The sequence below is a fragment of the Oncorhynchus masou genome, chromosome 20 (genome assembly GCF_036934945.1).
Source record: "Oncorhynchus masou masou isolate Uvic2021 chromosome 20, UVic_Omas_1.1, whole genome shotgun sequence".
NCBI classification, from domain to species: Eukaryota; Metazoa; Chordata; class Actinopteri; order Salmoniformes; family Salmonidae; genus Oncorhynchus; species Oncorhynchus masou.
In genome coordinates, this window is record NC_088231.1 from 14,530,240 (window position 1) to 14,554,956 (window position 24,717).

At 42.8% G+C, this 24,717-nt stretch overlaps 1 protein-coding gene across 1 annotated transcript in view; it reads right to left on the reverse strand.

The window, feature by feature from the left end:
- Positions 1–20,958, reverse strand: part of LOC135507001 (endothelin receptor type B-like) — a 41,949-nt gene extending 20,991 nt beyond the window's left edge. Inside the window, exon 1 of the mRNA XM_064926463.1 lies at positions 20,831–20,958. The gene's annotated coding sequence lies outside the window, so the exon portion shown is untranslated. The remainder of the gene's footprint in view (positions 1–20,830) is intronic.
- Between the last annotated feature and the right edge of the window lie 3,759 nt (positions 20,959–24,717).

Genomic DNA, 24,717 nt, shown 5'->3' on the forward strand with positions numbered 1-24,717 from the left:
CAGAGAAGCCGATACAAAACGCCCCCTTGTTCTTCTGTGGCTACCACAGCAACGACACCATGCTAGTAGCTAATGATGGTAATCAGTCAATGGGGCCCACCTGTCCCTCTCTAAACTAATGGCTAGATGGGATACAGTTTATATGAAACTGAAGTCAAAAGCAAAAAACTTTTAGCATTTTTGCTAACCCTTTCCTAACCTTAACCTAATTATATTAACCTGCTTTGTTAATCCTTCTAACCTGCTGCGTCAGTTCTCCTAACCTGCTACAAAAAGTCCATTCTGGTCAATTCTGACATAAACTGTATCCTTCCTAGCCTAAAAGGTCATCCCGCAAGCTGGTATTTCATCTGAGCCAGTCCTTCTGCTTTGTTTATCGATCCAGAACATTTCATTCCCCTTGTTTTTAATCGTCCAGATTGCAAACAGTGTTGAGTTCCGCTTTGATGTGTAGCACATGGGCCATTAATGCTCATTCATTGGAGCGTGTAATGAACCCCTTTAGAGAGGACTTTATCTGCAACTTTTGCATTTTATTTGAGCCCCTTGACATTTATATGAGCTGATTAATGTTCCTCTTTGTTGTATGGGTGTTCAGGTAAAACATAAGCTTTGGGTCTTGCGGTTGGTTCCCTTGGCTCGGCTACAAACCCTAGTCAGGCTATTGGAGTGAGGCAGCAGCTGAAAGCTGAAAGCTGAAAACGCAGAGGCCAAATGTAGCTAAGTCTCTCCTCGCTCATCCAAAACAAGAATTGTATTATTATTTTATGAATGCATGGCAGCACGGCGTATTGTTGTAAGGAAATTCTTGGCTACAAATAAACACAATTATGTATCAGGTCAGCTGAACTTTGGGATGGGAATTGATGTAGCCTCTGTCATTTGTGACAGTTTGGTGTTGCTTCATGCCAGGCCCACATGCTTTTTGACTGAAACATGAACTAAGACAGAAGCGATTGGGTAAGGCCAAAATAAATATTTATGTCTTGGAGGACACCAGTGGTGTGAACCCAATACAGTTAAAACATTGTAATTCTAAAGCACTTCCTGTCTTCCGAAGGAAGTTCAATGGCTGCGCATCCAGTCGATTGTTTGTGCGATCTAAACACACCTAAACACACATTCCCAAGCTGCAAAGGTGGAAACACATGTCTGTACCGACAAAATACTATGTCTACACATAATACGTGCATCCCAACTGGTTTCTGTATTGGGGAAAGTTCAAAGTTCAACAAACATCTATCACATACATAAATAACAAGAAACGTAGGTAGGCCTAGCACTTATTGATCATTATTTTGTCTCATGAAGTATCTTGACTCAAAAAATGCTACAGTACTAAAATCATTAAAGAGTGGACATTACTCCATGGTAGATGCTCCACAAGCTATTTGATGCAATTCCAGTCCCCTTGTCTACACTGAAAAGTTACCGGAAGGGTCAACGTTTCCTCTGTACTGAAACGCTCCATAAAAGAATGTAATGTAGGACCAAAAGTACTGAACTGTCTACTTATAAGGCAAAAGAATGCTTGACTATATTTCACACTGAGAGAAACTCTACTTGACCTGATTCATTAACTGGAGAAGCTGCATAACAAGCCTGTCATCCTGCTCCAGATAACACCATGGTTCAGCTCACTTCCACGTCTTGCTTTATGAACACAGTAACTGTTGGGCTGCTTTATTTGAATGACTAGAACTTAGTCTACTAAGATTATTTTGAAGATAATAAAGATGTTCAAAATAGCAAGAATAAATCATGTAAGTTTACCAGAAAAAACAGGATACATCATAATCCAAACAGGATTACTGGAAAACCAGGGAATTTATTGAAAATTCCAGGAATGATCCAATCCTAATCTAAACAGACAAGAAATTACCAACACATTTGAATACAGGCCAGACCACCAAAATGTAACAATGTTACATTTAGCTATATTATGATAATCATTCACCTCCATTTTGATTCACCTGTCAGAGAGACAGAGACGTCACGTTGTGAAACGGAGGGCGTGCTATGGCACTAGTATGATTTCGGCATGCCTCTTGTCTCCTACAGAATCTCTATCTACGATCTATCACCCTTTCCTGCTCCAGCTATGTTTATCCTGCTCTGTGATTAATGGACCACAGGGAATCCCCTCCAGCCCCCCCTGCCTCCGCTGCCCCAACATGTGACCTCTTCCTGGGGTTGGATCCTCCAGCGTGCTGGGGTAGTGGGGTAGTAACCTCCAGGGTGTTATCCTTCCCAGAATCGCCACAGCCAGTGTGAGAGAGAGAGGGGGAGGCAAGAGGTGAGAGGTCAGAGGGGAGAGGACACACATTATCTGGCAGTGATTAGAGGCTGAGAGAGAGATCACGGTGTGTGTTACAGCTAGACGTGTGTGGATGTGATGTGGACTAGCTGTGACTTTTCTGAGGTGTACTCTGAGGTAACACTTAAACATTATATGGGGACTGTGATGACTAGATCATTTTAAGTGCCACATAAATGTGAATTAGAGCATGTTATTAAGAAAAGCTCTGAGGTAAGTGTGAATTAAGACAGAGTTATGTAATCATTTACATGTAGATGGTTAGTGCAACACATTTGACATTTTATACACGATGCCAGGATGGAATGCCACTTCCTATACTTTATAGATAAATCAAAGTAAACTAAAATAATGTTAGAACATTTTATTGGGGTATTTAACTGAAAAAAAGCCTATGAATTTTCTGTAATTCAAATTGGCTTCACGGAAAATATTTATTTATCGTATATTCCAGTACATTCTCATTACTTTCTCACACACTTGCAGTTGTCCCAATACCGTAACATCTGGCTGATCAGCACTGATTGCCGTGGTTCAAGGGGATATGCATATCTAAGGCCGATTAGCCCCCGGCATTAAACTGACTTTTGACCTTCATAATTGTGGTCCTGAGTAGGCCTGAGGGTCACAGCATGCTTAAGGGCCCACCTGCCTTAACACTGCCTGTACACTTAAGACTTCAGTACTCTGACCGCCACAACATCAACACGCAACCCAGGGTACTCACACAGCTGTGCTTTAAAGTTTTAGCAGGAATGGCAGTTGATGGCAGTTGAAAGTAGTTCATTAATCCAAAATATAACATTTTCCTGACAAGCTCTCTAGCTAAATGACTGTTTTGGTATTATCCCACAATATGAAACTGAATTAAAATGATAAAATGTATGACCCTAATTTTGTGTGGTCATAAAGATGCACTTATGTGTCTATTTAAGTGATAATGCCAGAGAAGCCGGTGTTTGGAGGATATATTGTCAGGGTGTTTTCAGGCCTGAGACAAAGAAGAGTACATCCTCCAAACACCGGCTTCAAAGGGGATCATCACTTTTTTTTTACAATGGGTTACCAAAATATTTAAATAATGATTGACATATTGTATTTTCATTTTAAAAATCAGGCTGTGTATGAAGATGAAGCAGAGTATGATTAAATAAAGCGCACTTTATTCTAGTTCCAAACCGGGAGCACAACAAAACAAACACGCTCAAAAAAACGGAACAACAAAGTAAAGCATACTCTAGCATGAAAACAATTACACACAAAACATGATGGGAAACTGAGGGTTACATACAAGTAGATTGATTGGGGAAATGAAAACCAGGTGTGTATGAAAACAAGACAAGACAAATGGACATATGAATAATGGAGTGGCGATGGCTAGAAAGCCGGTGACGTCGATCGCCGGACGAACAAGCAGAGGAGCCGACTTCGGCGGAAGTCGTGACAAATCTAGGGTTCCTACCCAAGCCGGCTGGTCGATCGTTCTATCAGTACGGCTTGGTTCTGTGTCTATGGACGTGACCCAGTCGTTCATTCAAAATGTTCTATTGCCACACTGGCTGGCAACGTTCTTATTCCTTGCTTGCCAGCTAGCCAACTACGGCTAACTTTCAGTCACATCAAACAGTGCAGCCAGAATAACAACAAAGTAGCTGAATTTGCATTTGTTTAAGCTGTGTTCTAGTGACCTTTATTTGCATACATCCATAACAATGAGCTAATAATGCACAATTTCACCTGGCATAGAAAATGTGTTCTCTCATCAGGACTCTGTTGTTCAGAGGAGCTATCCAACAACACAGCTAACACAGTCACTTCATACTGAAGCTGGAAAGACTGCAAACTAGCTGTATTTAATATAGTTTTACCTGTTTTCTATTGACATTTCTTTGTAAACTCAACAAAAAAAAGAAACGTCCTCTCACTGTCAACTGCGTTTATTTTCAGCAAACTTAACATGTGTAAATATTTGTATGAACATAATAAGATTAAACAACTGAGACATAAACTGAATAAGTTCCACAGACATGTGACTAACAGATATTTTATAATGTGTCCCTGAACAAAGGGTCAAAATCAAAAGTAACAGTCAGTATCTGGTGTGGCCACCAGCTGCATTAAGTACTGCAGTGCATCTCCTCCTCATGGACTGCACCAGATTTGCCAGTTCTTGCTGTGAGATGTCACCCCACTCTTCCACCAAGGCATGTGCAGGTTCCCGGACATTTATGGGGGGAATGGTCCTAGCCTGCACCCTTCGATCCAACAGGTCCCAGACGTGCTCAATGGGATTGAGATCCGGGCTCTTCGCTGCCCATGGTAGAACACTGACATTCCTGTCTTGCAGGAAATCATGCACAGAACGAGCAGTATGGCTGGTGACATTGTCATGCTGGAGGGTCATGTCAGGATTTTAATTTTTAATTTTACCTTTATTTAACTAGGCAAGGCAGATTTGTACCTTGTCAGCTCAGGGATTTGAACTTGCAACCTTCCGGTTACTAGTCCAACGCTCTAACCACTAGGCTACCCTGCCGCCCCAGGGTGGATGAGCCTGCAGGAAGGGTACCACATGAGGGAGGAGGATGTTTTCCCTGTAACGCACAACGGTGAGATTGCCTGCAATGACAACAAGCTCAGTCCTCGGTGTAACGCTCATTCCTTTGACGATAAATGCAAGTCCGACCATCACCCCTGGTGAGACAAAGCACGACTTGTCAGTGAAGAGCACTTTTTGCCAATCCTGTCTGGTCCAGCGATGGTGGGTTTGTGCCCATAGGTGACGTTGTTGCTGGTAATGTCTGGTGAGGGCCTGCCTTACAACAGGCCTACAAGCCCTCAGTCCAGCCTCTCTCAGCCTATTGCGGACAGTCTGAGCACTGATGGCGGGATTGTACGTTCCTGGTGTAACTCGGGCAGTTGTTGTTGCCATCCTGAACCTGTCCCGCAGGTGTGATGTTCAGATGTACCGATCCTGTGCAGGTGTTGTGACATGTGGTCTGTCACTGCGAGGACGATCAGCTGTCCGTCCTGTCTCCCTGTAGCGCTGTCTTAGGCGTCTCATAGGACGGACATTGCAATTTATTGCCCTGGCCACATCTGCAGTCCTCATGCCTCCTTGCAGCATGCCTAAAGCATGTTCATGCAGATGAGCAGGGACCCTGGGCATCTTTCTTTTGGTGTTTTTCAAAGTCAGTAGAAAGGCCTCTTTAGTGTCCTAAGTTTTCATAACTGTGACCTTAATTGCCTACCTGTCACGCCCTGGTCTATATTTATTATGTTATCTTCATTTGTTGAGTCAGGCCAGGGTGTGACATGGGTTTATTTGTGGTGTGTTTCGTCTTGGGGTTGTGTGGGGTGTATAGATTAGTCCATGGCTGCCTGAGGCGGTTCTCAATCAGAGTCAGGTGATTATCGTTGTCTCTGATTGGGAACCCTATTTAGGTAGCCTGGGTTTCACTGTGTGTTTGTGGGTGATTGTTTCTGTCTCTGTGTTAGTATTCACCAGACAGGCTGTATAGGTTTTTCACGTTCCGTTTGTTGTTTTTGTATTTATAAGTTATTTCATGTATCGTCATTTGTTTCATTAAAGACATGAGTAACCACCACGCTGCATTTCGGTCCGACTCTCTTTCGACAAACGAAGAGCGCCGTTACACTACCGTCCATAAGCTGTTAGTGTCTTAACGACCGTTCCACAGGTGCATATTCATTAATTGTTTAGGGTTCATTGAACAAATCAAATTTTATTTGTCACATACACATGGTTAGCAGATGTTAATGTCAGTGTAGCGAAATGCTTGTGCTTCTAGTTCCGACCATGCAGTAATATCTAACAAGTAATCTAACCTAACAATTTCACAACAACTACCTTATACACACACGTGTAAAGGAATGAATAAGAATATGTACATGTAAATATATGGATGAGCGATGGCCGAATGGCATAGGCAAGATGCAGTAGATGGTTTAGAGTACAGTATATACATTTGAGATGATTAATGTAGGATGTGTAAATGTTATATAAAGTAGCATTGTTTAAAGTGGCTAGTGATACATTTATTATATCAACTTTTCATTATTAAAGTGGCTAGAAACGAGTCAGTATGTTGATAGCATCCACTCAATGTTAGTGATGGCTGTTTAGTATTGTTGTGATGGCCTTGAGATAGAAGCTGTTTTTCAGTCTCTCGGTCCCCGCTTTGATGCACCTGTACTGACCTCGCCTTCTGGATGATAGAGGGGTGAACAGGCAGTGGCTCGGGTGGTTGTTGTCCTTGATGATTATTTTGGCCTTCCTGTGACTTCGGGTGGTGTAGGTGTCCTAGAGGGCAGGTAGTTTGCCCCCGGTGATACGTTGTGCAGACCTCACTACCCTCTGGAGAGCCTTAGGGTTGGGAGCCTTACGGCATGGGAAACAGTGTTTAAACCCTTTACAGTGAAGATATGTGTAGTTATTTGGAATTTTACTAATTATCTTTGAAAGACAGGGTCCTGAAAAAGGGACATTTATTTTTTTATTTAGTTTATTATTCCATAAAAATGATGCTAATTCATGGTTTCGACTGGCTAAGAATAGCTGCCTGCCTGTCTCGTTCCGACACCCGACTCCTACACGTTCATTACTATGGGACAGCCGGAGATCAAATTTCAATATTGAAACAATATTAGATAGACAGCAAGGTTTATACAAATCTGAGGATTCTTTTAAACCAATTTCTAGTCCAAAAGAAATCATCGCTTTAGCCGGTGGTAACTTGTGGAATAGACACCGGCTGGAATGCGGTTTTAACCAATCAGCATCCAGGATTAGACCCACCCATTGTATAAACCCTGGCAGATTAATCTATTCTAACCCACAAAGAATTGCATTCTCCATTGTTTAACTTTGTGAGGGATTGGGGAGTTACAGTTAAGTGTTGTGACAGAACAGTACTGCCCATTTGCTGGTCGGATGCCAGTATCTTCTCAACAGTTTGGTGGTTGCCTTTAGGATATGAGTAATCTGCCGTATAGACTGTGCCAATACCCAGTCTTATCATCGGAGTCCATCGGTCTCTGGGTTGGAGGGAGTAATGCAGACTAAACCCTGTTATATCCAGTGGTTTCCTGTGTTAAGGGATCAAAGGGTAGGAAATGGGCATGGCGTGCACAGCCAAGGCTACAACGGGCAGAGCTACACAGCTGACCTGGTTCAAATATTATTTGAAATCTTTCAAATACTTTAGCTAAACCTGATTGAGCTTACCTGTTGCAATGGAACCTATTGAAAAGCCCCAAAAGTGCATGCACACCCTGCTCACCTGGCACTCCAGGCAGGCTAAAACAAATGCTGAAACTATTTGAAAGATTCAAAATAGTATTTGAACCCAGGTCTGCTACACAGTACCACAGTCATGCAGATGTGGGTTGTTGACCATAGATTTCGTGCTGCTGTTTTAATCATTGTGTTCTTATTGTTGGGTGTTTCCTTCCAGAAGCCTGACATTAGGTCTGTTGGGGTCGCCAGGTTGTTTCAGATTGATGGAGAAGTGCATTGAACTTGACCTGTCCTACGCTAGTATTTCAAGACAATTCAAGATTTGAAGAATGTTGAAATGTTGAGGCCAGTTTTTGTTGTTTATGGGAATTTGTGGGACACCGTGGAGGAAAACACAGCATGTCATGTGGGGGAAGAGAGAGAACTGGGGAAACAGGCCCATTTAAACACAAAGAAAAACCTTAGTTTTCCCCACATCCTGAGAGGAAGTTAAGGACAGTGCCATTCAGCAAGACAAAAGCAAAAGCAAAGAGATGAAGAACAGATATTATAAGATCATCAGACTACCATTTCCTGGATTTATGAGAACAAAACAGAGCTGCAGTCTCACCACTGTACTCACATATCAAGCTCAAACTGGTACGAGGAAACCTAGTTCACATGAACTTAAACGGCTTTGTGACCACAATTACATATGGGGGAGTTCTGGGCTGTGATAACGGGGTTAGTTGCCATTTTGTAGCATGCCGCATCATGTCATGACTCATGCTCGTGTAAATCTCACAAAGATATGTACATCTGACATTCAACCTGTTCAACCCTGGAGGCGATCCATCACACACACACACGATCATGGAGGCGATGCTCCTCTCCTAGTTTACAATGGGATATAGCAAGAGCAGGCTTGACGATTGAGCTTTTTAATTGTGTAAATAGCGTTTATGTATATCCACACAGTGTCATGACGCAATAATATACAGTCAGGTTCAGGCAGTAATGGCTCAGACAACCAGATGTCTCCTGGCGGATGGTTTAGGTCATCTGACGATGGTTCGTTCACATTGAACAAACTCCAGACATACAGAGAGCGAGAGATAGAAAGAGAGTGAGAGAGACTGAGACGGAGACCGAGAGACAGAGCTAGGGAGAGAAAGGCAGAGAAAGGCAGAGAAAGAGAGAGAGAGAGCACAGAAACTGTCTTCCTCACAGAACCATGTGTTGAGGGAGTCCTCATCGTTTCCTGTGGTTGTTTACACTGACATGTCCTGACGGAACAGAGCACATCTGCTATGCAAGCGAGGACAAATATTATGTTTTAGCTATCGAAACGTGTTTTGATCACATGACATTGTGAAAAGAAGATAGAGGCTTACTTTAGTGAAGTTGTGATGGATCGACTAAGGTTTCAGCATCCCAAATGGCACCCTATTCCATATGTTGTACACTACTTCTACAGTCTACGTGACTAAGGAAAAAGGGCCATGTTCAAAACCTAGTACACTATATAGGGAATAGGGTTCCATTTGAGATTCACACCAACTCTTTCTACAGGGCTACGTGACTGAGTGAATGGTCCCCTAGGGAACTAGTGAACGAACTGTGGCTTGGGAAAGTGAAATATACAGAATATACTAGAGTCTAAAGAAGCCTAAATGACACTCCCTTTACAGCGGAAGTCATCCATTTTTGGATGGATGGTCAGTCCTTGGGTCAGTCTTTGGGTCAGTCTTTGCATCCATAGCTGTGTTGTTTTTGTTGAATCCAGGATTGCTTCTTTAACCACAGAGCATACTAGCCCCAGCAGTTGTGTCAGCTTTCTAAGCACGACATGCTAGATGAAGAGGAAAACTGTGCGGGAACTTGTGAAGATATGCAACACAGTTTAGATGAGAGATTAAAATGTATATGTTGCTGGAAATCAAAATATGCATGTTATAAAACGTGTCTATTTAGCCATTGAACCACTGTTCCTCACATTATAACATTCCCCACTGGGGTCATCTGAAAATAAATACATCATGAGATGCATAACAGAAAAGAACTCTTATGTTTTAAGGTGGATTGGTAGGTGGCTTCTAAGGTTTAGTATTAAAGCACAAGGGAGTTGCTGAGAACATGCTATTGTGTAAAGGGAAGAAAAAATATGATTGTGACTGTGAAATATTTCTGGATAACACACTTTTTAATGTGAATCAATGATTTTGGTGGGAGATTTGTGCACCAGTTTGAGATAAGCATCTCCAGCCAGGATTCAGGTAACATCGGTTAAGTGATGTATTTATATAACCTGGGCAGCCTCTTCTATTACATAGAAATATTAAACATAATTACATTATATTCATAATGAGTTAACAATATCAACAAATCTATTGACTAACTCCAAGCTTTCATATAACAGAGTTATTCGATACAATGCATAACATTGTCTGGGAGATGTATGTTTTAATTGTGCACGGTCCCTGTCAAATCAACGTCATGAAATAAAATTAAAAACTATATGTCATATGAACCCGTAGATGTTGAATATGAACCCGTGGTTTAAAGCTGGAATCTTTAATGGTGGAACAGCCGTGTCCATTTGGGATATTACAACAACAAAGAAGTTACTGCAAACAACAAACATCATGTTTTTTCTCCCAGCAGACATCACTGCATGTGCGATAGAACAGCACAATATGTACTGCTCTTTTTTTTTGCTACCAACGCTCCTCAGCTGCTACGGAAAATGTAGTGTCCTTCATTACCACCCAACATGCTGTGCGGGTTCACTGAGGTCATCATCCATGGAACAGCAAGAGAGAGGGGATGTCCTGCTGTTAGCGACGCTCTGAGGAGAGTAGATTACATGCACCAGTATAGAGGATCACCCCACAGCCATACCTCCACCTGGAAGCATAGCCCCAGTAGCCTTGCTAATGATCCAGCCCCTTGCTGGCTCCATGGTCAAATGGGGAGTCATTAAAAGTGCTAATAACCTGGGGGATAGTCCTCAACCACCATGACACCAGGTTGTTGTTAGTGCCTAAGGCTCTTGTTTGTCAAATCTTGTCCACGCATTTCTTCTAACAGTTAATACAACGGTGTAGAAAAAAAACCTTGGTACGTGCGGTTCAATTTGCTCATCTACCTTTTTGCTTCCAGTGATGGGTGATGTCACAAATCCCTATGTAACAATCTGATTGATGCCAAACAACACCTTTATAACAACGTAGCCTTCTGTACAGCGTGCTTATAATTATTCAAGTTTTTTTCAATGCTAGTGTCAACTCCACCATGTGTTAAGAGTTACGTGCCTACACTCAGATTAGCATCAGAGTAGCCTACATACCAGCCCACTGCTGCATAGAGGATAGTGTTTAGGTTGGACACTGTCCAGTCCAGTACAAGTCTCCTGGCTTTACCAGTGGCTGAACTGAACAGACATGTCAACAAACCGCAAAACCACCCTAAATATCGACAAATATGCATGTAAGAGGAAAATATGCTGTTCTGTAGACATCTACTGGTCCCTATGGTAGTTTTGATTCAACATGAAACTGTTGATCTGTCTGCGAGGCAGTATAACGTTCTACATAAAGTGATCAACAGCTAGACATAGAGGTCAACTGGATGCATATACCTTGTATTTATATAGAGCGTTTCAGAGGGCACTGATCTGAACAACCAATGAGAAATGGCTCTATGACAGAATTATGCAATTGCCTTGTCTTGGGCAGTCTGTGTGGGCGGCTGCTGGTGTGTGATTTAGTCTGGTACCTATTTCCCAATATTGTGCACTACTTTTGATGAGGAACCATAGGGCTCTGGTCAAAAGTAATGCACTACAGTGCTATTTTGGACCCACCCTTGTCTTGGGCAGTCTGTCTGGACGAGTGGACGGCTGCTGGTGTGTGATTTGACAAGTCATAGACTGTTCTCTCTGCTACCACATTGCAAGCGGTACCGATGCACCAAGTTTGGAACCAACAGGACCCTGAACAGCTTCTATCCCCAAGCCACAAGCCTGCTAAATAGTTAGTCTGCGTAGCTATTGGTTAACTATTTAAGAATCTGCCTTAACACTTTTTGCACTTTATTCCAGTTATATGTACATGTCTACCTCAATTACCTCCTACCCCTGCACATCTATTATTTCTCTATTTTCTTTCTCTCTACATTGTTGGGAAGGGCCCGTAAGTAAACACTTCACTGTTAGTCCACACCTGTTGTTGACGAAGCATGAGACAAATAAAATGTGATCTGATTTTAGAGTGACGTTTTACTGTGGAACGATCAGGCCTATTCTACTTCCTGTGTGTTGTTGAAAGGGGCTCCACGGTCATCTTTCACCCCGAGAAATGTGGTTCTGCTGGGAACCTCGGAACTCAATATTAGCTCAGGGAATTCAATACAGAAGGGAGCTCTCTGAGAAATGTACTTCTCCTGGCGGATGACATTTCCTAAGAAGCCCTACGTTGTCAAGCTGCACTGTAACATAGTCTGAAACGATGATAATGACAAAGTGTTGTTTTAGGACCAGACAGAGAAGGGCCACTTACTGCAACTTGATACTCTGATAATATGTTCCATCTACTTCCAAGGTGCATGATCACCATGGTAGCCAGAGTAGGAGGTGGCCTGTAGTGTTTAGGTAAGGAAGAGTCGCCTGCACCTCAGTCTTTTAAAATGGAAGAGTACAAGAGGACTTGTCTCTCGTCTCTATTTTGCGCTTATTCTCCACACCCCTTACGGTGTTTCAGACGGCCCCCTTTCTTTGTCGACCCAATTCATTGACGGAGAGGGTCTCTTCAGAGGCGTCTTGTCACGTTCTCTTTGGAGTAGTGCGCCCGGTACGACTGTATTCCTCCGTCCCCATAACAATGGTACAATGAGGAGTAGACAACAACAAGACGTTCTGTCATCACAAAGACCTCTCAGACCAAATCCTGTTACAGGTCTGATGCAAAGCATAGGAACTTCAGCCAGTCAGTGTGTCCTTAAATACTAAATAAAGGGCCTGTTATTCAGGAAACAAGCCTCTAGACCTCCAGCCTCTTTGAAATGGGAGACCACCTATGGAGGAGCCCGGAGGAACCTTTCCATGCATAGCCTTGGCTACTCGGGCCTCTGGGGCGAGACACAGGACCTAAATTACTGTGTACCCAATGTCCGACCGAGGCCCAAATCCCAATTTCTCTGCTTTGTTTTTCCAAGGGGCCGATTTTTCCGAGGTCCCAGTGAGAACATGCGGTCCCATGAAACACATCCAAGAAAAACAGCAGACCCTGACCTGTGGGGATTGAACAAGCTAGGTTTCTCATGGGATGGACCCGAGAGCCAGGATGATTTAATTACACAAAGACAACATCACGTGTCACCAGGGGTTACGGGCAGTCACCTTTATGGGGCTAGAGGGCCAGAGGAGAGGGGGTGGATGTTCACAGCTGATGTACCCATATTTTGCTTACCTGGCCCCATGGCCTGGGTTGATTGGCTCGATGTAACCAGCTACATTGACACACAAGACGGTATTGCTTTCATCTGTCTCCTAATTACAGTACTGAAGGGGTGTGCTGCACCAGGGGAGGGAAAGACGGGAATTGCAGGAGGAATGGACTTGGACAAAGAGAGAGTGTGTGCTTTTGTGTGTGTCCATGCCTTTGTGTGTGTGTGTGTGTCTCGTTTGGACGTCTTCCCATCCCACTGGTGTGTGTTTACAGGACACTGTGTTGTTTTTCAGGAACAGAATGGTCCAGATGAGATCAGAGCTGGTTTTGATCTGGATAAAAGCTCCTCTCTTCACAAGGCCGGTGTTCCTTCAGCTCTGAGTCCCCATAGCTCAGAGGCAAATGTGGCTTCAGTTCCTGTGCATGTGAAGAGTCGATGACAATGTGTCTGAGATCAACCAACAGGCTCACCCTTCATCTTATGAGTAAGAGCCTTTGTCGGCTGAATGGGATATGTTTCAAATGTAATCCTTTAGCTATGACATCACATATTTAACCCTCATGCATTTTATCTTGTCTTATTCCAATGTTGAGCAATATTCTGGTTCAGAAACCAAAAGTATTACCCAAGTAGGAGCTTATGGGAACTTAACATACACCGATTGTACAAAACATTAAGAACACCTTCCTAATATTGTGGTGGACCATTCTTGATGCACATGTGAAACTGTAGAGTGTGAAAACCACAGCAGCGTTGACGTTCTTGACACAAACCGGTGATCCTACCATTTGGCATTTGGTATTTTGTTTGGATCCCCATTAGCTGTTGCGAAAGCAGCAGCTACTCTTCCTGGAGTCCTCACAAAACATGAAACATGACATAATACAGAACATTAATAGACAAGAACAGCCCAAGGACAGAACTACATCAATAAAAAATAAATGAAAAGAGGCACACGTAGCCTACATATCAATACCAAATCACACACACAAACTGTCTAGGTCAAATAAGGGAAAGGCGTTGTGCTGTGAGGTGTTGCTTTATCTGTTTTCTGAAACCAGGCTTGCTGTTTATTTGAAAAATATGAGATGGAGTGGAGTTCCACTTTACTCAGTACTTTGTTGAAACACATTCGCCAGCAATTACAGCCTCAAGTCTTCTTGGGTATGACGCCACAAGTTTGGTACACCTGTATTTGGGGAGTTTCTCTCATTCTTCTCTGCGGATTCTCTAAAGCTCTGTCAGGTTGGATGGGAAGCGTCGCTGCACAGCTATTTTCAGGCATCTCCAGAGATGTTCGATCAGGTTCAAGTCCGGACTCTGGCTGGGCCACTCAAGGACATTCAGAGACTTGTCCTGAAGCCACTCCTGCATTGCTTAGGCTCTGTGCTAAGGGTCGTTGTGTGGTTAGAAGGTGAACCTTTGCCCCAGTTTGAGGTCCTGAGCACTCTTGAGCAGGTTTTTGTCAAGGATCTCTCCATACTTTGCTCCATTAATCTTTCCCTCGATCCTGACTAGTCTCCCAGTCCCTGTCGCTGAAAAACATCCCCACAGCATGATGCTGCCACCACCATGCTCACCGTAGGGATGGTGCCAGGTTTCCTCCAGACGTGACACTTGGCATTCAAGCCAAAGAGTTCAATCTTGGTGTCATCAGACCAAAAAAATCTTGTTTCTCATAGTCTGAGAGTCCTTTAGATGCCTTTTGGCAAACTCCAAGCAGGCTGTCATGTGCCTTTTACTGAGGTCTGGCTTCCATCTGGCCACTCTACCATAAAGGCCTGATTGGCGGAGTGCTGCAGAGACGGTTGTCCTTCTGGAAGTTTTTCCCATCTCCACAGAGGAACTCTGGAGCTCTGTCAGAGTGACCATCGTGTTCTTGGTCACCTCCCTGACCAAGGCCCTTCTCCCCTATTGCTCAGTTTGGCCAGGTGGCCAGCTCTAGGAAGAGTCTTGGTGGTTCCAAACTTCTTCCATTTAAGAATGATGGAGGCCACTGTGTTCTTGGGACCTTCAATGGTGCAGAAATGTTTGGTACTCTTCCCGAGATCTGTGCCACGGCACAATCCTGTCTCGGAGCTCGATGGACAATTCCTTCTACCTCATGGCTTGTTTTTTTTCTATGACCTTCACTGCCAACTGTGGGACCTTATGTAAACAGGTGTGTGCCTTTCCAAATCATGTCCAATCAATTTAATTTGACCACAGGTTGTCTCTAATCAAGTTGTAGAAACATCTCAAGGATGATCAATGGTAACAGGATGCACCCGAGCAATTTTCAAGTCTCATAGCAAAGGTTCTGAATATTTATGTAAATAAGGTATTTCTGTTATTTATATTTAATACATTGGCAAAAATTGATATACAACCTGTTTTTGCTTTGTCTTTATGGGCTATTGTGTGCAGATTGATGATGATTTTTATTTATTTAAGCAATTTTAGAATAAGGTGTAACGTAACAATATGTGGAAGAAGTCAAGGGGTCTGAATACTTTCCGAATGCACTCTATATCAGCCCTTTGATTGCAATGAAGAGCAGAACGTGCTTCTCTGTTCTCGGCCAGCTGCATGACTGGACAATAATCAAGTTAAGACAAAACTAGATCTTGCAGGACCTACTTTTTGGCTTGTGGTGTCAAAAAAGCAGAGCATCTCTTTATTACGCACAGACCTCTCCCCATCTTTACAACCATTGAATCTATATGTTTTGATCATGATAGTTTACAATCTTCTAAGGTAACGCCAAGTAATTTAGTCTCCTCAACTTGTTCAACAGCCACACCATTCATTACCAGATTCAGCTGAGGTCTAGAATTCAGGGAATCATTTGTACCAAATACAATGCTCTTAGTTTTAGAGATGTTCGGGACCAGTTTATTATTGGCCACCCATTCCAAAACAGACTGCAACTCTTTGTTAAGGGTTTCAGTGACTTCATTAGCAGTGTTTGCTGATGTGTATATGGTTGAATCATCAGCATACATGGACACACATGCTTTGTTTAATGCCAGTGGCAGGTCATTGGTAAAAATAGAAAAGAGTAGAGGGCCTAGAGAGCTGCCCTGCACTACAACACACTTGTCATATTTGACATTAGAGAAGCTTCCATTAAGGAAAACCCTTATATTAAAACCCTTTTATTAGATAGATAGCTCTGAATCCACGATATGGTAGAGGTTGCTAAGCCATAACACGTTTTTTTATCCTGTTTAAGGCACTCTTTTGTCTTTGCATTTTAATCCTCTGAATGGCACACATTTACAATCCATGTCTCAATTGTCTCAAGGCTTAAAAATTCTTCTTTAACCCGTCTCTTCCCCTTCATCTACACTGATTGAAGTGGATTTAACAAGTGACATCAATAAGGGATCATAGCTTTCACCTGGATTCACCTGATCAGTCTGTCATGAAAAGAGTTCTTAAGGTTTTGTGCACTCAGTGTCATTTTACTGTTTGGAAAACTCGTGTCCCGTAAACAAATCATAAACTTAACCCTAAACCTAATCCTAACTCCTGACCTTAACCCTAGCCCTAACCCTTAAGCCTAAAATGTATTTCAATTAAAATTCCTATTATCCCTAACCCTAACTCAAAGCCTAACCTTAACTCCTAACCCTAAATTCTAACCTTAAACCTAACTGTAACCCTAACCCTAAACCTAACCTTTGAGCCTAAAATAGCCTTTGTCCTCATGGGGACCTTGGTAATGTCACGTCCTGACCTTAGTTCCTTTTGTATGTCTCTATTTTAGGTTGGTCAGGGCGTGAGTTGGGGTGGGCATTCTATGTTTTGTTCTTGTGTTTATATTCCTATGTGTTTGTCCTGGTATGGTTCCCAATCAGAGGCAGCTGTCAATCGTTGTCTCTGATTGAGAACCATACTTAGGTAGCCTGTTTTCCCATTTTTTGTTTGTGGGTGGTTATTTTCTGTTTAGTGTGTTGTTTCACCTGACAGGACTGTTTCGTTTCTTTCATTCACTTTGTTATTTTGTTTTGTGTGTTCAGTTCTAATAAATTAACATGGACACTTACCACGCTGCATATTGGTCCGATCTTGACTACTCTTCCTCAGACAAAGAAGAGATTCGTTACAGAACCACCAACCACAACCTGACCAAGCAGCGTGGTAACCAGGAGCAGAGGGTTCTGGATGGTAAGGGACCCTGGGCACAGGCTGGGGAATATTGCTACCCCAGGGAAGAGCTGGAGGCACGGCAGCGCAACAGGGACTAGAGGCAACCCCAAAAATGTATTGGGGGGAGCACACGGGGAGTGTGGCTAAGTCAGGTAGGAGACCTGAGCCAACTCCCTGTGCTTACCGTGGCGAGAGGTTGACCGGGCAGGCACCGTGTTATGCCTTGAGGCGCACGGTGTCCCCAGTACGCAGGCATAGCCCGGTGCGCTACATCGCAGTTCCTCGTATCGGCCGGGTTAGAGTGAGCATCGAGCCAGGAGTAGTAAAGCCAGCTCAGCGCATCTGGTCTCCAGTGCGTCTCCTCGGTCCGGGTTATATGGCACCAGCCCTACGCATGGTGTCCCCAGTTCTCCAGCACAGCCCAGTGCGGTCTGTTCCACCCCGCCGGGCTACGGGGAGTATCCAGCCAGGACAGGTTGTGCAGGCTCGGTGCTCGAGACCTCCAGTGCGCCTCCACCGTCCGGTCCATCCGGTGCCTCCTCCATGCACCAGGCCTCCGGTGGCAGCCCCCCAGGAGCCTCCCTCCTGTCCAGCGCTTCCAGAGCCTCCCTCCTGTCCAGCGCTTCCAGAGCCTCCCTCCTGTCCAGCGCTTTCAGAGCCAGTCAGTCAGGAGCTGCCAGAGCCGCCCGTCAGTCAGGAGCTGCCAGAGCCGCCCGTCAGTCAGGAGCTGCCAGAGTCCCCCTTCACTCCGGCGCTACCAGAGCCGCCCGTCAGTCAGGAGCTACCAGAGCCGCCCGTCAGTCAGGAGCTGCCAGAGTCCCCCTTCACTCCGGCGCTGAGCCGCCCGTCAGTCAGGAGCTGCCAGAGTCCCCCTTCACTCCGGCGCTACCAGAGCCGCCTGTCTATTCGGGACCCACTGCAAGGGTCCCCAGTCCGAGGTCGGCAGCGAGGGTCGCCACTCCAAAGGCGCCACCTAAGTGGGCCAAGACTAAGGTGGAGTGGGGTCCACGTCACGCGCCAGAGCCACCACCGCGGACAGATGCCCACCCAGACCCTCCCCTATGGGAGACCCTCCCCTAAGAGATTCGTTACAGGTAAGGTCTCCACGAATTACAATTTTCCTTATGTTACTATCCTTGTTGGGGCTTTGGGGGATTTCCAGTTCCCATAAGGATAGTAGGATATTTTTTTTAAAGGATAGTAATACAATCACACACACACACACACACACACACACACACACACACACACACACACACACACACACACACACACACACACACACACACACACACACACACACACACACACACACACACTGGCCAGACAACACAGAGGTCATAGTAAAGGTATGTACAGAGAGATATAGGGCTCAGTCAGGGTCAATCCCCACTTTAAAGCCAAGATAACAAACTACGGCAGCTATATGAATAATTTACACCGAGGCCGTTAGTGTGTAAACTGTGTGGTTTAGCATTATCTGTGTGCTAACCTCTAACATCTCTGTTTACGAGATTTGGACATAAACTCATAAATAATGGGTCTTTGATGGGTGTGTAATCTATATTGTTTCACTACTCCACCTGATAACTGCTCCTATAGCCCCCATTTCCATTATCCTAAACCCTCATGAAGTTCATACAAATGCATTATGAACATCTGAAAGGGCACTTTTACGAAGTATTTGATGTATTCCCTCAATTTCATTTGACGTCCATTACTCCTTTCATCAAGCCAAACCTTTCTAACAGGAAACACGGCGTGACCCTTGTAATTGCAAACAAACAACAGGGGGCTGTTGTTAAAAAAAGAGTTGCCCATTTTACAGCCAAATTATGATATACAAAGAGGTCACAAACCAAGACAGATGATGACCTAGAAGACTGTTAGACAGCAGTACGGCTGACTAAAGTGACTCAAGTGAAAGCGCTGATTTGGATAAGAGCAGCGTTCTGGCGTCATTGTTGAGTATCATCCAACACAAACAACTGGAACATTGTTCAGCGATTAATCATCGTTAATGAAGTTACAACCAAAACATGCTGACATCCAGATATAAATTACATTTTGGAAAGTGCAGTGAGCGACTCTGTCTTTGAGACTATTGGCTAGAACACAGAAGTGAAAATATGGAATGATGCGAATAATTGTTTTGGATGATGCTTTTCTGTAAGATAATAAAAATGGCTGTCCTGGATGGACAGAATGAAGTGGCAATAATTGACCTTTTCCAAACATTAAGAACACATTCATCCTTTTTAAACAGTATGATGGTAGTTTATGTAATTTTGTCACAGAAATGTTTTACTTGGATTCCAAGTGTTAGGAGTGATTTTCTTTCCAGGGCTTGTTAACAAACCAAAACTGATATAGCTCGAAAAGGCAGTTTATTATTAGTTTGGTTTTTCACAACTAATTTCAACTCTTATCGTTTTTTATCTTAATGCCTTGATGCCTTTTGTTTTCTTTTTCATTTAATAGTGTATGATCACGAACATCTGACCTGGACCGGCTTCAAAAGTGCCCTTACCGTTCTACAGATGGTAACACTTAATTGGTAACAGAATAAAACGCTTGATGACTACGGTTGAAACTGTTCCCAGGGAGGGTGAACTTGGCAAGGAAGAGTTCCCCGTCGTAGAAACAACATCTAACCATCAAATAGCACAAGGAAGTAAACAGGGCTTTAATGGGGAGCAAGGGAATATAAATATAGATCTGAGGGAGCATTTAAGGTTTGAACTGAGTTATAAAGATAGTATTGGACCTTTCTCTGATGTTCTTTTATGAATCCTTAATCAAATCATTGGATTTCGAGTAACCATATTTGTGTGGATTCATGCAAATATTCAGAGGATGTGTTAACTGCTGTCCTTGATGATTGAGTTTCAGCTTTATGTTGCTTGTTTACCTTGCTTAGTAGGAGGTTCCAGTGTATCGAATTCCAGTGTATAGGAGTTTTCAACAAATCCAGAACTCTAGGCTTATGAAAACATCATCCTAAAACCCTAAATCCGTCAAATAATCAAACAGTATAATTACAACACGCACATACCTCTCTAAAAAGGAGTGAGGGAAGGGTGGAAGGAGGAGACACCACCTGGAATCCATTATCTCGAGATGGTGGAAGCCCTCGCCCCTCGACTCCCTTCCCGACCCCCTCAGAGGGGTACGTACGTAAGCCATGAGGTCCCCACTCCATGAGGGCTAGCATAAGCCATTGGCCACCGGGCTTGTATGTCTCATCCAAAACACATGGAAAATGCTAACATAGCAATATATAGTAATTACTCAATATAACAGGCTGTCAATTCGGCCATTGTGAAGATGGCAATGAATCACTCCTTTATGTGTTTCACTTGTCTGTAATTTATTCATGTATTATTATGAAAGACTGGTGAGCTGAGATTTGAGTTGGAACACATTTTAAGTTGTTATCCATCTCTTCCAGCTTCATCAAATATGAACAGCTATATGTGATGACCTCATAATGGAGAGTACAGAATAAGAACACTTCAGGGAATACTACAATTCCAGCACAGTTGTCTTTGTGTTGACATCAGTGTTTACAAAAGCAACATGGGAACATGAGTTGTCCTTACTGGCATATCTATTACAATGGAATAAGCACTGAGGAAATGGTCAAAAACATTTTAGACATGGAACATTTTTAAAGTAGTATAAATTCCTACCTTCTGTGGTTTCCTTTCTCTTTACCTCTCTCACAAACTTGAACCTTATAGTCTTGCTGTGGTACGGATTGTCAGTAAGCTACTTTATTGTCCATCGGTGAGTGTTGCTACCTCTTAAATTCCTCTTCAGATTTACAAGGATGTCTTGACAGAGTGGCTGGAGACTAGCATGTGAAAAGCTTAACCTTTTGTAAGGCTCAGATGTTTCTTTAGTCTCTGGCTCCTGGCCTAGATGTGCAACGTTCTGAGTGCATTTTGGGGCACAATGAATTCTTGGACTGTTATTAGTCTGAAAATGATAAGGAAACACATACAATGTTACTACGACATACTCCAAGGCTTGGTTATATCACATTATTTTAAACAATGATTCAAAAGAAAATTGTAGTTTTTTGGGGCAGCCTAGAGATTGCATTTGTATTGTTTCAACAGTTTTGACATTTTAAGATGAAATTGTACATAACATATTGATGTTAGATCTCAGTTTGTATGTTTTCGGTCCTTATGGTCATTCACCACTTCCATACATCCAACACATTCTCAGGCTGTAGATGCTGTATGATGGGCAAATCTCCACTAGATGTCATGGTTGCTTGGTTTTGAAAAATGTACTTTCATATGTATCTGGAGAAATCAACCAAAGTTACAGATTTCTGCTTGTTAAAAGAAGGAAACAGTAGGCAGGGAAAGATGGGAAGATGACTGCTAGAGAATGTCCTGACCTAAAGAGTCATTTTAACATCTCTGTTTCTTTTAACATCTCTGTTTGTTTGGGTCAAACTGGTGATATATGTTTTTTATAATATGTTGCTTTACATACGCATTGCACGTACCCTTTTTCTAAATATTAATATATATATATAATATATGGATAGTTAATTGAAATGTTTATCTGTCTTTTATTATTGCATTTGTTATGATGATAATCATATATATTTTATGATGATGGTTTTATGACGCTATTAGACTAGAAAGGAAAATATTGGAAACAGAACCTCAATAAGCTCAATTATTAAAAACATATTTACAAACACACAAACAATGAACAATCTGGATCCAAGAAAGAAAACAAAGAGGTCCAAATAAGTACATTTTTAAAAACATGCCACGGAATGGTTCATATGATGTTTCTGCTTCTAATTGTACTTTCTGGACGCTGTCGCAATCATCAAGCATTTCCAGTGGTGTATCGACCAATATCCTGTATTAACTAAGATAGCAAAATCAACCCATTACATTTTTAGTCACCCTTTTGTGCAGTCAGAGCAATTGGAGAGTATCACTCACGTTCCCCTCTCTCTCCCCCACTTTTCTTCTCTCTTTCTCCTAACCCTTCTCTCTATCCCTCCCCCTCTCCAAACCTACCTCTCCACCCCCACTTGCCATCTTTCCAATTCAACACTCAAGTCAGAGAGACAGATGCCTCTCTCCGGAAACTTCTGAGGAGGCATATACGAAGTGGAAGTGATGAAAGCCACAAGAAGCCGGGTCCCACTGCAGCAAGGTCTCGGCTCTTTGCTCTCGCCTGCCGGCGAGCACAAGCTCCCCTCATTTAGAAGAAACACTGTACGTCCTGGAACCTGGGTTCCTCTTCTTCTTTAATTAAAACCCGTGTGGATTCGCCTCCCTCAGACCCCAGTAGAGAGAGAGGGGTTGTAGTGGGGAAAAACTTCCAAGTTGTTCCACGTGACAGGTATATTTAAGTTCACCCAGTTTGACCAGATGGATCATGTATTTTGTATAAGGCGTTATTATTTGGTGGATGGGTGGGAGGGGGGAGGGGGGGCATGTGTATATATATATATATATATATATATATATATATATATATATATATATATATCAAACAAGTGGAGGGAAGCATAGAGTGGGAAAGAGGAGAAAGGGTGATCTTCTTAGATCTTGTGAGGGGAGCATCGTCAAGAATTCATCCGGTCTTTAGCTGGCGTTAGATAAGATGTTTGAAAGACTTAATTGTAAATATTAATAAACACAGCTAATTATGCTTAACTGAAAAATGGATTTGTGTGAACGTCTGTAGATGAATGGCGGCGTCCCATCGAGAGGATACCACTAATAGGTTGTATGATTCATTTATTGGTTCCTAACTCATCAACAGCATCAAAACATGGGACAAACATACATGACATTGTCAACTGATCAAAACAGATGGACATGATGATGTTTTGAATAATTATTTTTATTGAACTGGTCTTTGGGAGGAAAACGTGTATGTTCGTTCACTCGTCATTTGAAAATATGTTCTTCATCCAAAATAGAACTTTTCAAAGAGTTGCGAACTCACTACATGAACAACAATTTGAGAAATTGAAAATAATACATAGGCCTACTATACAATAAACTGAACGAAAATATAAATGCAACATGTAAAGTTTTGGTCCCATGTTTCATGAGCTGAATTAAAAGATCCCAGAAATGTTCCATACTCACAAAAAACGTATTTCTCTAAATTGTTTTGCTCAAATTTGTTTACATTGCTGTTAGTGAGCATTTATTTTACATTTGCCAATATAATCCATCCATCTGACAGATTGGAAATTGATTAAACAGCATGAACATTGCACAGGTGCACCTTGCACTGGGGACAATAAAAGGCCACTCTAAAATGTGCAGTTTTGTCACACAACACACTGCCCCCGATGTCTCAAGTTTTGAGGAAGCGTGCAATTGGCATGCTGACTACAAGAATGTCCATGAGAGCTGTTGCCATAGAATTGAAAGTTCATTTGTCTACCAAATGCCGCCTCTAACGTTGTTTTTCGAAAATTTAGCCGTACATCCAACTGGCCTCACAACCGCAGACCACATGTAACCACACCAGCCAAGGACCTCCACATCCAGCTTCTTCAGCTGCGGGATCATCTGACCCCAGCCACCTGGACAACTGATGAAACTGTGGGTTTGTACAATTGAAGATTTTCTGCACAAACTGTCAGAAACCATCTCAGGGAAGATCATCTGCGTGCTTGTTGTCCTCACTGGGGTCTTGACCTGACTGCAGTTTGGCATCGTAACCGACTTCAGTGGGCAAATGCTCACCTTCAATGGACACTGGTACGCTGGAGAAGTGTGCTCTTCATGGATGAATCCCGGTTTCAACTGTACCGGGCAGATGTATGGGGTCATGACGTTTTATATTTGAGTCATTTAGCAGATGCTCTTATGCAGAGAGATTTACAGTTAGTGCATTCATCTTAAGATAGCTAGGAGGGACAACCACATAGCCCAGGCATAGAAAGTACATTTTTCATGGGACAACATTCCACAGGCCACAATCAACAGACTGATCAACTCGATGCGAAGGAGATGTGTCGCGCTGCATGAGGCAAACGGCGGTCACACCAGATACTGACTGGTTTTCTGATCCACGCCCCTACCTTTTTTTTAAAAGCTATCTGTTACCAATAGATGCATATCTGTATTCCCAGTCATGTGAAATCCATTGACTAGGGCTTAATTCGTTCATTTCAATTGACTGATTTCCTTATATGAACTGTAACTGTAAATCTTTGAAATTGTCGCATGTTGCGTTTATATTTTCACTCAGTGTGCATCGTCCAAGTAGGGGAAGGAAGACATTTTGTTTAGACGAGAGCTTTAGCGTCAGCTCCCTCTAGTGAATTATTTTGGAATGGAAGAGCTGGACACTTCATTAGGAATGAAAGGGGCCATAAGGATAGATAGGAAAAAACCCAGGAACTTGACGACTGAATGCTGATTAGCCACATACTCTTAGTAACTTAATTTCACTGATGATTTTAGCAAGATATACATATTGTACATGTGACTATATTACCGTGAACGCAGGAGGGTAGAGTATGTAGATACACTGTCACTAAGATAACTCCTTGGCAGCCCGAAGCACA